General features: G+C 31.3%; 2 non-coding genes and 1 pseudogene across 2 annotated transcripts; 1 reads left to right on the top strand and 2 right to left on the bottom strand.

Annotated features, from left to right (window-relative positions):
• Positions 1-103: 103 nt before the first annotated feature.
• LOC135661206 (maturase K-like) lies at positions 104-2,049 on the bottom strand (annotated as a pseudogene).
• A 4,549-nt stretch (positions 2,050-6,598) lies between these two features.
• Positions 6,599-6,686, bottom strand: TRNAS-GCU (transfer RNA serine (anticodon GCU)). The gene has a single exon. It is a non-coding gene; the product is annotated as a tRNA-Ser (tRNA).
• Positions 6,687-8,814: 2,128 nt separating this feature from the next.
• TRNAR-UCU (transfer RNA arginine (anticodon UCU)) lies at positions 8,815-8,886 on the top strand. Its single transcript has one exon. It is a non-coding gene; the product is annotated as a tRNA-Arg (tRNA).
• The last annotated feature ends 3,614 nt before the right edge of the window (positions 8,887-12,500 follow it).

The following is a 12,500-nucleotide window of genomic DNA, read 5'->3' as shown; positions in this document are numbered from 1 at the left end:
CGAACATAGTGCATGGAAGGATCTTTGAAGACCCATAAAGTCTTCTGAAAAAAATTTCGGCACACTACAAGATGTTCTATTTTTCCATAAAAATGTGTTCGTTCAAGAAAGGCTCCAAAAGATGTTAATCGTAAATAAGAAGATTGTTTACGAAGAAAAACTAATACAAATTCACATTCAGATACATAAGAATTATATAAGAACCAAAATAGTCTTTTATTTTCTTTTGAAAAAACATAAATAGATTTCTTCGGAGTAATGAGACTATTCCAATTATAATATTCGTAGAGAAAGAACCGCAATAAATGCAAAGAGGGAACATCCTGGATACAGGATTGAAGGATTTGGACCAGGATTTCCATATGGATGGGATGAGGTATTAGTATATCTGACAGATAATTTAAATGCGATAATTTATCCTCTAAAAAAGGAAATATTGAATGAATAGATTGTAAATTATGAGATTTTGGTATTTTTTTTTCTTCAAGGGAAGATACTAATTGCAGCGAGAATGGAATTTCCACAATGACTGCAAAACCTTCTGATATCATCTGAGAAAAAAAATGGGAATAAAAATAATTGTTGTGCCCAACGAATCGATTTTGGTAAGAATCATTAACCGAATAAATCAAATAATTTTGTTGATACATTCGAATAATTAAACGTTTCACAAGTACTGAACTAAATTTATTGCCATAACCCCCAAAATTCACGGGTTCATAAAAAATTGAACTATTTAAACCCTGATCATAAGCAAATACGTAAATATACTCCTGAAAAAGAAGTGGATATAGAAAGTATTGTTGCCGAGATCTATCTTTTTCTAAATATCCTTGTAATTCTTCCATTTACATTTCCACTTGAAGCAGGGGTAGGAGGCATTTATTGGGTTATCAAATGATACATAGTGCAATATGGTCAAAACAGGGTATTTTGTATTCTATTATGTATATAGAATACAATAGTAATAAAAATATATACCCCGAAAAGGAAACAGGGAGTCCAATCAATAGATCTTTTTATTCTCTTTTTCTATCGAATTGGTTTATCTTCGTTGTTTATCTTCGTTATAATTACAAGAGGATAACAAACCCTTTATTTTTGCAACCCGATCGCTCTTTTGACTTTGGAATTTATTCTCTTTATCAGTATACTGTTTCTTCTACACATCCGTTTCTAATCCATAATAAAGAATAGTTAGGATTTATTAAAAAAAAAGGAAAAAGAATCAATGGTCCACCCACAGGAGAACTCACCCTTTCCCGTATAAGGCACTAATCTATTTTTAACGTCTAATTAGATCGGGTAATCGTTCAATTCAAATTAAGAACATAAGCTCGTTGCTTTTTGTTTTACCAAAATTGGAACCATAGGCTCTATCCATTTATTCACTAGACCCAACTGTAAATGTGAATTTGTTTTGTCCCCTTCCCTTCCAAAAATTTTTTATTTTTGTAGCGATCCAGTAAGGATAAACTAAAAGTTCCACTTTCATTTGAATTTGTAATTTTTTAATAAAATATTTAATAAAATAAGAAATTTTTTTTATTACGACATGCTACTTTTTCCATTCATTACCCTTGAGGATCAGTCGTGGTCTTATAGACTCTACCAATAGTCTGGACGAATTTGTTGCTTCATCAAAATGTGTAAAAGATCATAGTCGCACTTAAAAGCCGAGTACTCTACCGTTGAGTTAGCAACCCGAATAAAATAAAATAAATAGGATATGTAGATACGATAAAAATGAAAAATCCATTAAATTGCACTGCACGACCCCATCAAAACATTGAACTAATAATAAATAAAAAAATATTTTATGTTTTATGATCGATTATACAAAATAAATAGAAAATGTACAGATCATATTTAAAAACACCAGATTCCTAAAAGAGATGCTAAAATTGTGACAGACCTACCAGTTTTTTATCAATTTTTTATTTTTGTTAAGTTAAATTCCAAAATACGTCTTATATGACAGTAAACCCAACAATGCAAAACCCATTATTTGAGTAAAAGTGAAGTTAAAACCCAATATGGGGTCTGGATAAAGAGATTTATTTATCTATGATCAATTAATTTATCTATGATCAATTATATTTGTTCGATACACCATTGTCAATATGAATGCAATGTTGAGAAAACAAATAACAAATAAAGTAAATAAAATAAGGATTTGTATTGGGTTGGCACAACATAAATAAGAAATTTTCGATGGAAAAAAATAAGGAAAAGATAAAGAAAAAATCTCGGGTTTACTCAATCAATAGAGGTACAATAAGCAAGATTAATCCCTTGTTTGTTGGTGGATTCCTATAACAAGAAAAAAGTAAATTTAAGTATGAATAGAGCAAGAAAAGGGAAAATTTTAGGTAAAAAATTGTAAGTAAAAAATTATACAAAGATAGATTTTATATTAATCATCTCCCCCCTTTTTTATTAATTTTGTTGTTTTTTCTTTTAATTAACTCGAGGTTTTTTCTTTAAAAAATTCTGCCTTACTTAAAATATCATAAACAGTTCCTGTAGGTTGAGCGCCCTTTTCAAGGAAATATAGAATAGCGGGAACGTTTAAATAAGTTTGATTCTTTATCGGATCATAAAAACCCACTTTTCGAAAATCTCTTCCTTCTCTTCGGGATCGAACATCAATTGCAACGATTCGATAGATGGCTCATTGGGATAGATGTACATAAACAATCCCCCCCCAGAAACGTATAGGAGGTTTTTCTCCTCATACGGCTCGAGCTCGAGAAAAAATTATTTTTATTTCGGTATATCTTTCTGTATATAATATCAAATAGTAAACACAAAATAATGACTCAAATCATAGTCTAATTCATTATTATTATTTTGTTCTTCCTAAAAAAAAAAAAAAAAATAAATTTCATTCGTACTCATAACTCAAGTTGGGTAATTCTGACAGAATTCGAAGGGAAATCCTTAGACATTTCTTGAGCCGTCTCTAACCTCTTTTGTTTGTCTCATCTCGAATCTATTTTTATTCCTAATTCTGATCCAATTTTTGAGACAATTGAAAATAGTGTTTCCTTGTTTCGGAATCCTTTATCTTTGCTTTGTAAAATCATTGGGTTTAGACATTACTTCGGTGATCCTTACTCCTTTCAAAAGGGCAGCAACATACCTTTTGTTTTTTTTATTTCTTTCTATAGAAATAGAATACCCATAGAAATAGAATACGAAGAATTGATTCCTCTGTGATACACTTTTTTTTGATCGAAATAGTTTTATCAATTCCGATTATTTTATATTTTAAGGATATACTTACAAAGCTGGTCTAACTTATTGATTGATTGGCACTAACCCTAGATTCTTCCCCTTGATAAATGAATCAATCCTTTCCGCTCGAGCTCCATCATGTACTATCAACCTAAGAAAAATTAGATTCCTAATGGAACAGAACAAACTATGTCGAGCCAAGAGCATCTTCATTTGTATAGAAAATGGTGGATGTAAAAATCCACAGCGGATCATGTCCTTCAAGTCGCACGTTGCTTTCTACCACATCGTTTCAAACGAAGTTTTACCATAACATTCCTCTAATTTAGAATTCAATTTAATTTCAAACCGCAATGGAATTGATTTAATATGTAATCATGAATAGTCATTGGCTCGATGGGAACAACGGGAACTATATAATAGTCTATACTTTATACCTATGGATAGATAAGTATTCTATGGATAGATAAGTATTGTATTTATCCGGAGAAAGCTCAGCAAGGATCCAATTTCTTTAACTCGATATTCTATCATATGAATGAAACGTATTTCTAAGAAAGATGTTTGCTTAAGACTTATTTACTTTACATCTCCAACAGATTGTTCGGGACGATCAATCATGAAATGCAGAATCTATTTTTCTAGAACAAAAAAACTATAAACCTCAAATCCTTTAATTTAATATATTTCCAATCCCGGAAAAAAATAAATTATTAGTCAAATAAACTGTTCCAATGACCAAAAAACAAAAAGGTCGTAAGTTTCTAGATACTATTGATTTATCATATTTCTTCGAGTACCAACCAAGAGTTCATAAAAAAATGTTTTAAAAATCTCCGACTTCAACATCATGACTGGAACTATGTTTTCTAGTCATGACTAAACTGGATCTCTAATTCAATCACCAAGTCGACGCAATCACAATGAGTAGCTAAAAATTTTTAGCAGATATTTCATTCCCTAAGGAGACATAAATTTTACCATGTTCAATTGAATTATCAATTGGTTTTCTTTTAACCAAAGAAGTAAATTGATAATCTAGTTTATCTATTTTCATGAGTATGAAATAGAAAAGGTCTCATGTACGGCAACATTAAGATCCTTATTCTTTCTTTCATCTGAAAGAAAGAATCTGAATATTGTTACTGGGGGTAATCATGGATATTTTTAAAATCAAAGATCCCCTTCCACAAATTCTTTTCACTTAAGTGAAAGGCCATTGTTATTGAAATACAACAACATTGTTATTGAAATACAACAACATTGTTATTGAAATACAACAATATAATAACAATACACAATATATATCATACATATAGGCATAGCGTAGGCCTTGTTTATTTTAGTTTATATAGATTTTGTTTTACTTCAGGTTCAACAATTTTTCCATCAATTCCATAAAATCAAGTTAAAATATATGGAATATCAAAATTTCCCCCCAATCGCTACGTTACATTGATTTACAATTATTTTCATTTGAGGCATCTAAGATATAAGATAGAAAGAAATGGAATTCAGACAATTTTTATCCTATTTTTTCCCACGCCACAGCACAGCTTTAGAAGTTTTAAAACCAGTGATGAAATTAGTACGACAAACTCCCTACTCTTTAGTCTTCACATAGAATGTGAAATTGGGATACCCTATTTTTGACTTTAGGCTTTGTGTGGAAGGGAATAGAGATGCTTTTGTTTCACGCTTCAATTCGGAATGCATCATGTGAGAATTATAATTCATATTTAGAATTCATATTTCATGAATATGGGACATAATGAATATAACAATAGTACGAGCATATTATGAATGTGAATGATAGACCCCAAATTTCTCTTTTTTTTATTCAAAAAAACTTCCACCTGTATTTGACACTTTATTATGCTTGTGATAAATCAAATGGATTCTAAGAATCCATTCTAAGAATTCATTCTAAGAATTCAGAACAAAAGACATTCTAAGAATTCAGAACAAAAGAAAAGGTTGTTCTCTTTAAGATTTTTCCGTTTTATGTGGGATACAATGTGATCCCATCTTTTGTTTCTGATGGAAACGATCTGGGACGGAAGGATTCGAACCTCCGAATAACGGGACCAAAACCCGCTGCCTTACCGCTTGGCCACGCCCCATTTTTCCTGTTTGGCACTAGTCAAGACTATTATTAGAATTAGTTATTCGTCAATCCCCCCCCCCAAAAAAATACATAATACATAATAAAAACATATGGGGTATTTTGTTTGTTGCTAGGATTCAACACATGTAGATTAGATATAGAATCAAAAAAGTTAATTGATCATTACATAGAATTCAATTAAGATAATGTATGAAAGTAGAATTCCTTGTATTCTCATTTGAGAATGGAAGGAAGGATTTTTGATTTGGGAGAGTTCAAAAAAAAAGAAGGATTTTTTGACTTGCCTTTTTCATTTTTCCCTTATAAAAATAACTCAATCAAAATAAAATTATCTAATCTACAAGAACGAAATGTTTGTTATGTTTAATATCTTTAGCTTAATCTGTATCTGTCTTAATTCTGTCCTTTATTCGAATAGTTTTTTCTTTGCCAAATTGCCTGAAGCTTATGCCGTTTTCAATCCAATCGTAGATGTGATGCCTGTCATACCTGTTCTCTTTTTTCTCTTAGCCTTTGTTTGGCAAGCTGCTGTAAGTTTTCGATAAAATCCTTAATACTTTGCCAAATCCATTCATGATTTATTCGACAAAAAAAATTATAAAAATGGATAAGATCGGCTAAGTCTTACATTAGAATTATAAACCCTCGATTAAAAAATGGAAATTCTTGTATATTGAGTAACCGCGGAGATGAATTTTGATCAGTTTATTTACTCGTTCTGACCTTTCAGTGAGTAAGGAGTTTATTAGGTCTAGGTCCCCTACAATACCTAATTGTCGATATGACAAGAAAATTTTTGTGAGGAAGGAATAAAAATCTTATTACAAAGAAATTCGTAAAAGTGACTTTCTTTTTCTTTTCAAATCAAAAAACTCCATTTTGGGGGGTATGATGTCAAATCAAACAAAATAGTATATGTGGTAAAAAGAAAAAATAGGTAATCTATTCCCTTTTTCTAAAATGATCTTATCTTGGAGATTGTGTAATGCTTACTCTCAAACTCTTTGTTTACACAGTAGTGATATTCTTTGTTTCTCTCTTCATCTTCGGATTCTTATCTAATGATCCGGGACGTAATCCTGGACGTGAGGAATAAAAAAAAATTGAGTTTTCTTTGTTTTTCTAATTTTTTCTTATTATTTTATCTATTCCATATATTCACTTTACCTATAAAAAAATAAAGGAATCGAAATTCCTTCGAAATCGAAAGTATCAAGTAATCAGAGCGGGCGGAGAGAGAGGGATTCGAACCCTCGGTACGAATAACTCGTACAACGGATTAGCAATCCGCCGCTTTAGTCCACTCAGCCATCTCTCCCAATTTAAATAAAATTGAAATTTCAATAAAATTTCAAATGAAATTGAAATTAACTATTTCAATTTAAATTGAAATTAAATAAAAAAAGAAAAGAAAATAATAAAAAAGAAAAAATTTTTAATTTTTAAGATATTAATTATTAAGTTTAAGAAAGACATTAATATAATATTTTTTATTAAGAAAGATATTAAACATTATAATTTAAGAAAGATATTAAACATTATAATTATAACATTATCATTAGAAATATGAAACATTCTATTAAAATTTCTAATTATAGAATAGATTTCATTACAGATGAAATAAAAAAAAAATAAAAAGTGAATAATTAAAAATTAAAATTATTAATAAATTCTAATCTAAATTTAAAGGTTAAAGGAATTGAAATTTTATTTTCAATTAAAGTAAAGAAAAAACAAATTAAAGGTTTTTTTTATGTAATAAAAAATTTCTTAAATATTATAATATTAAATATTATAATATTATATTATAAGTAATTTTATAAGTAATTGTATATTATAAGTAATTATATAATTAAGTAATTAATAATATTATATTATAATAATATTATATTATAAGTAATTATATAATTAAGTAATTATATAATTATAATTATATAATTATATTTATATTAAGTTAAGTTAATTTTAATAATTTAAGTAATGTAATTATATAAGTAATTATATAATTATATTTATATTTAAGTTAATTTACATTTACGTAATTTAATTTAAGTTTCATTTAAGTAAGTTAAGAGTAAGTCAAGAACGAATTTGATCAAGAATTCCATTTAGATAAGATTCGAAACAGGTATCTCCAATAGAAAGAAAACCTTACTTCTTTAATTTTGTACGAAAGGTTTATTCTCCCGGCCTGGTCCTAGTTAAGTACTGGCCGGGCCAGTACCTCTTTTTTTGTCCAGCTTCAATGACCCCTTCAGACAGACTGAGAATGCCAGCAATCCAGCAAAGGAAAAGTATAAGTATAACTTTATACTGTTTTTTAAATTTATATATGTTATTTAGAAAAGCTTTGTGCTCTTCGCCTTTTAAGTCCCTGGCTGGCGGGACTAAATATGTGTCAACGTTATAATTTTAATGCTATCTTGATTGCGTCTCACTCCCTTGTTCGACAAATAGTCCATTCATATACAATAATGTATATGTAGCGGGTATAGTTTAGTGGTAAAAGTGTGATTCGTTCTATTAACAACTTAAAAAGTTAAGGGGTCTCTCGGTTTTTTGCATACTCCGATCAAAAACTTTATTTCTTAAAAGGGTTTAATCCTTTACCTCTCAATAGCATATTTGAGGAAGAACATACATTCTCACGATTTGTATCCAAAGTCCAATTAGAAATTCTATTTTCGAAATTGAATAAGAAAATTGGATTATGTATATGGAGTCGTGAAACATAATTTTTTTTGAATTGGATCAATTCTTCCAATCGAATGAGTATGAATAAAGGATCTATGGATGAAGATACAAAAGTTTATTTCCAATCGTAACTAGATCTTAAATTTTGGTGTTGTAAAAGGGAAATTGAAGCCAAACAAGCTAGAAAAGGGTGGTTTTGGTTTACTAGAACCATCAGCATATTGTTTCAGCTCGGTGGAAACCAAATTCTTTTCCTCGGGATCCTGCGAGTGGAAATAGGGAACGAAGTAACTAGACTAGACGGATTTGGTATAATCCCTCTCCTCTAGAGGGATCATCTAGTAAGCGAGTAGTTTGGGATACATTCAGACAGAAAGGCTGACATAGATGTTATGGATCTAATTTTCTCTAGGAATACATCAATCTTCCATAAAGGAGCCGAATGAAATCAAAATTTCACGTTCGGTTTTGAATTAGAGACGTTAAAAGTGATCAAGCAACGTCGACTATAACCCCTAGCCTTCCAAGCTAACGATGCGGGTTCGATTCCCGCTACCCGCTCCATATTTCTTATTATGTATTATACATCTTATTATGTTATGTATTATACATCTTATTATGTATTATACATACATGCACCATCAATTTAGATATGCATTCTTTTTTATTCCCTAAAATATTTTCCGTGTAATTTGATTTTTTATCCGAACAAAAGAAAGTAAGAATACAAAAAAATAAAATAGGAATGAAAAGCGTCCATTGTCTAATGGATAGGACAGAGGTCTTCTAAACCTTTGGTATAGGTTCAAATCCTATTGGACGCAATTTATTTCCATCTATTTTTAAAATGGCTATACTTTTTAAAAATGGCTATACTAAGAAACCCTTTTTGAATCATTCGAATCAGAACTATTTCTCAATGATTACTCTTGTACTAAGAATAGAATATACCAAGAATAGAATAAAAGTAAGAAATTTATGTTTGTTCCTGAAGTAAAAACAGTTCGATCTGTTCTTGAATAGCTTCCTTCAAAAGAAATTCTACTTCCTCGGTGAATGTCTTGGTAGAAGATATAATTTCTTGAAATTTAGGTTTATTGTTTTTTAAGTAGCTACGTAACTGACTGAGAAATTTCTTTACCTGTCCAATTTCTAGCGGATCAAGATATCCATTCGCTCCGGTATAAATAGTAGCTATCTGTTCTTCCACTGCGAGAGGGTCTGATTGGGATTGTTTAAGCAACTCGCGTAATCGTTGACCTCTTGCCAATTGATTCTGAGTAGCTTTATCGAGATCAGAAGCGAATTGTGCAAAGGCTTCTAACTCTGTGAATTGCGCTAGTTCCAATTTTGATTTGCCGGCTACTTGTTTCATGGCTTTAATTTGAGCTGCGGATCCTACTCTGGAAACGGAAATACCCACATTAATAGCAGGTCGGATTCCAGCATTGAATAGATCGGCAGATAAGAATATTTGTCCATCTGTAATGGAAATTACATTAGTAGGAATATAAGCTGAAACGTCTCCAGATTGAGTCTCAACTATCGGTAAAGCGGTCATACTTCCTTCACCTAAACTAGAATTTGATTTAGCGGCTCTTTCCAAAAGTCGTGAATGCAAATAAAAAACATCTCCTGGATAAGCTTCACGACCGGGAGGTCTTCTTAATAGAAGAGACATTTGGCGATAAGCTTGTGCCTGTTTGGAGAGATCATCATAAATTATTAAAGTATGTTGTCCACGATACATAAAAAACTCAGCCAGAGCCGCTCCCGTATAAGGAGCGAGGTATTGTAATGTAGCAGGTGAATCCGCCGTTTCGGCTACCACAATAGTATATTCCATCGCCCCCTTTTCCCGGAAAGTAGTCACTACCTGAGCCACAGAAGATGCTTTTTGACCAATAGCTACATAAACACATATTACATTTTGACCTTTTTGATTGAGAATCGTATCTGTGGCTACGGCTGTTTTGCCGGTCTGTCTGTCCCCAATAATTAATTCTCGCTGACCGCGTCCTATAGGGATCATCGAATCAATGGCAATAAGCCCCGTTTGAAGAGGCTCATATACAGAACGTCTAGAAATAATACCTGGGGCAGGAGATTCAATTAACCGAGATTCAGAAGCTGAAATTTCACCTCTCCCATCAATAGGTTTAGCCAGAGCATTTATAACACGACCCAAATAACCCTCACTCACAGGTATCTGAGCAATTCGTCCTGTTGCTTTTACGGAACTTCCCTCTTGTATCATCAAACCATCACCCATTAATACAACGCCAACATTATTTGATTCCAAATTCAGAGCAATGCCTATTGTACCCTCTTGAAACTCTACTAATTCACCTGCCATTACTTCATCAAGACCATGAACACGAGCAATTCCGTCGCCTACTTGAAGTACGGTACCGGTATTCACAATCTTTATTTCTCTACTATATTGTTCAATACGCTCACGAATAATATTACTAATTTCGTCGGCTCGAAGGGTTACCATTAGTGTTTCTTTATTCTTTTTAGGAAGGAAAAGATAAAAATAATGCCTAAACTATAACTAAAAAAAGAAGGGCTAATCAGTTATTTCTTGCATGGCCCCGAGAATGCCAATATTAGCACGGATCGTACGGAAATGTAACTCGCTATTCAAGCAACTATTCAGAGTTCCTAGAGCTCCTTGTAAGGCTTGTTGGAAAACTCGTTGTCGGACCTGATTAATCGCTCTTTGTTGTTCAAACTGAAGGGTTTCATTTTTGTAATTTTCTAATTGTTCCAAACTATTACTAGTGGCATTAATCAAATTTTGTTTTTCTCGTTCTATTTCAGAGTATCCATTCATTCGATACTCATCTGCTTCCATTTCCACTTTACGTAAGCGAGCCCGGGCTCTTTCGAGCTGCTCAATGGCCCCTTTACGTAATTCTTCCGAATTTCGAATAGTATTCAAAATCCTCTGTTTTCGATTATCTAATAAATCATTTAATGAAAGTAGATTATCTTATCATTAATTTCAAAACTTCCATGATCTCTTCCCGAACCAAACATGAATCTTTCGATTCATTTGGCTCTCACGCTCAATTATTTATTTTATTTATGGTGTGGGTATTCCCATATCTTTTTTAATGTTTTATTTATGGTGTGGGTATTCCCATATCTTTTTTAATGTAATGAGCCTACCCTCTCTTTTCTGTTTGTATTCAAAGATGTCAAAACTGATACAAGACCAGAATATCAGGAGGACTCTTCCGACTAGACCAGACAAAAATCTAGAATTGTCAGCAAAGTTGTTTCTTTATTTGTATTTTATTTATATTTGTTTTGTATTTTATTTATCATTTTCATTTTTAGAATTCTATTTCATTTTTCATTTTAAAAAAATGAAAATAATAATTATTATATTTTTTATTTGTTTCTTCAAGTCCAAAAATTCCTCTTTTTTTATACATAGGTCGTCATTTCGGCATTAGATAAAAAAAGCAAAGTGCTCATTTTTCTAGTAAATGGTTCAAATTCTTTTATCGATATGAGTGTTCTATATCAAATCAAATAAATTACCAACTATTTTTTTTTTAACCATTTCGTTACTAACGTAGTGGTAGAAGTGGTAGAAAGAGTACCATGTTTTACCTGGACTTTAAACAATTTAGCTTTAACCATGTTAATGGTCTCACATTATTGGTTGATAGAGAATCAAAGTGGATTTACCAATAAGTCACGAAATGCTATGGTTCTTACATATGATTTCTTAATTTATTCAGAAGTAATTCGTCGAGATCGTGCACCTTTTTCCTATTTCTCCTATAAATACCATAAATAAAGTGCAGCTGGATGGATCCAACCTATTCTTGAAATACACAACTCGCACACACTCCCTTTCCAAAATAAATCAATACACCAAGCACTACACTTAGATTTATTGGATTTGTTGCTAAAATATCGGTATTAAACCCGAAACTCCCGGCGGATGGCCAGTGACCCAAGGAAACGAAAGAATCGATTACATTTTTCATATGCTCCCCTCTCTTATGGATAGGACTAACAAAGAACAGAGTTCTTTTTGTATCACTTCACTCGCCTTTTTTTGATCGATTTCTTTTTATTAATTTCATTTCCACTTTATTTAATGGCAATAGATTAAATCATTTGTTTGAAATTTATTATTTTTTAAGTTTTCAAGAAGTTTCCAATAAGATACTTTACTTAGGTCTTAGATCTCATATCAATTGATAACTATTTCGTTTGTTGAAACGCTTCGAACAATGAAAGTAAAAAAGTTTTCTATTGTACTAAGCTAAGGACAGAAAGGAAGAAAGCAAGCGAATCTGGTAATTCCTCATCCTCAAATCAGCCCTTCCTGGCGTATTGTCTCAACAAATAAGTAATTTATAAGTAAAGTGTAAATATAATTCGAAGAAGCAAAGGGCAATTCCAAGTTAAA

The sequence above is a fragment of the Musa acuminata genome, unplaced genomic scaffold (genome assembly GCF_036884655.1).
Source record: "Musa acuminata AAA Group cultivar baxijiao unplaced genomic scaffold, Cavendish_Baxijiao_AAA HiC_scaffold_524, whole genome shotgun sequence".
Lineage (NCBI taxonomy): Eukaryota > Viridiplantae > Streptophyta > Magnoliopsida > Zingiberales > Musaceae > Musa > Musa acuminata.
This window is presented reverse-complemented; position numbering and strand designations above follow the sequence as displayed.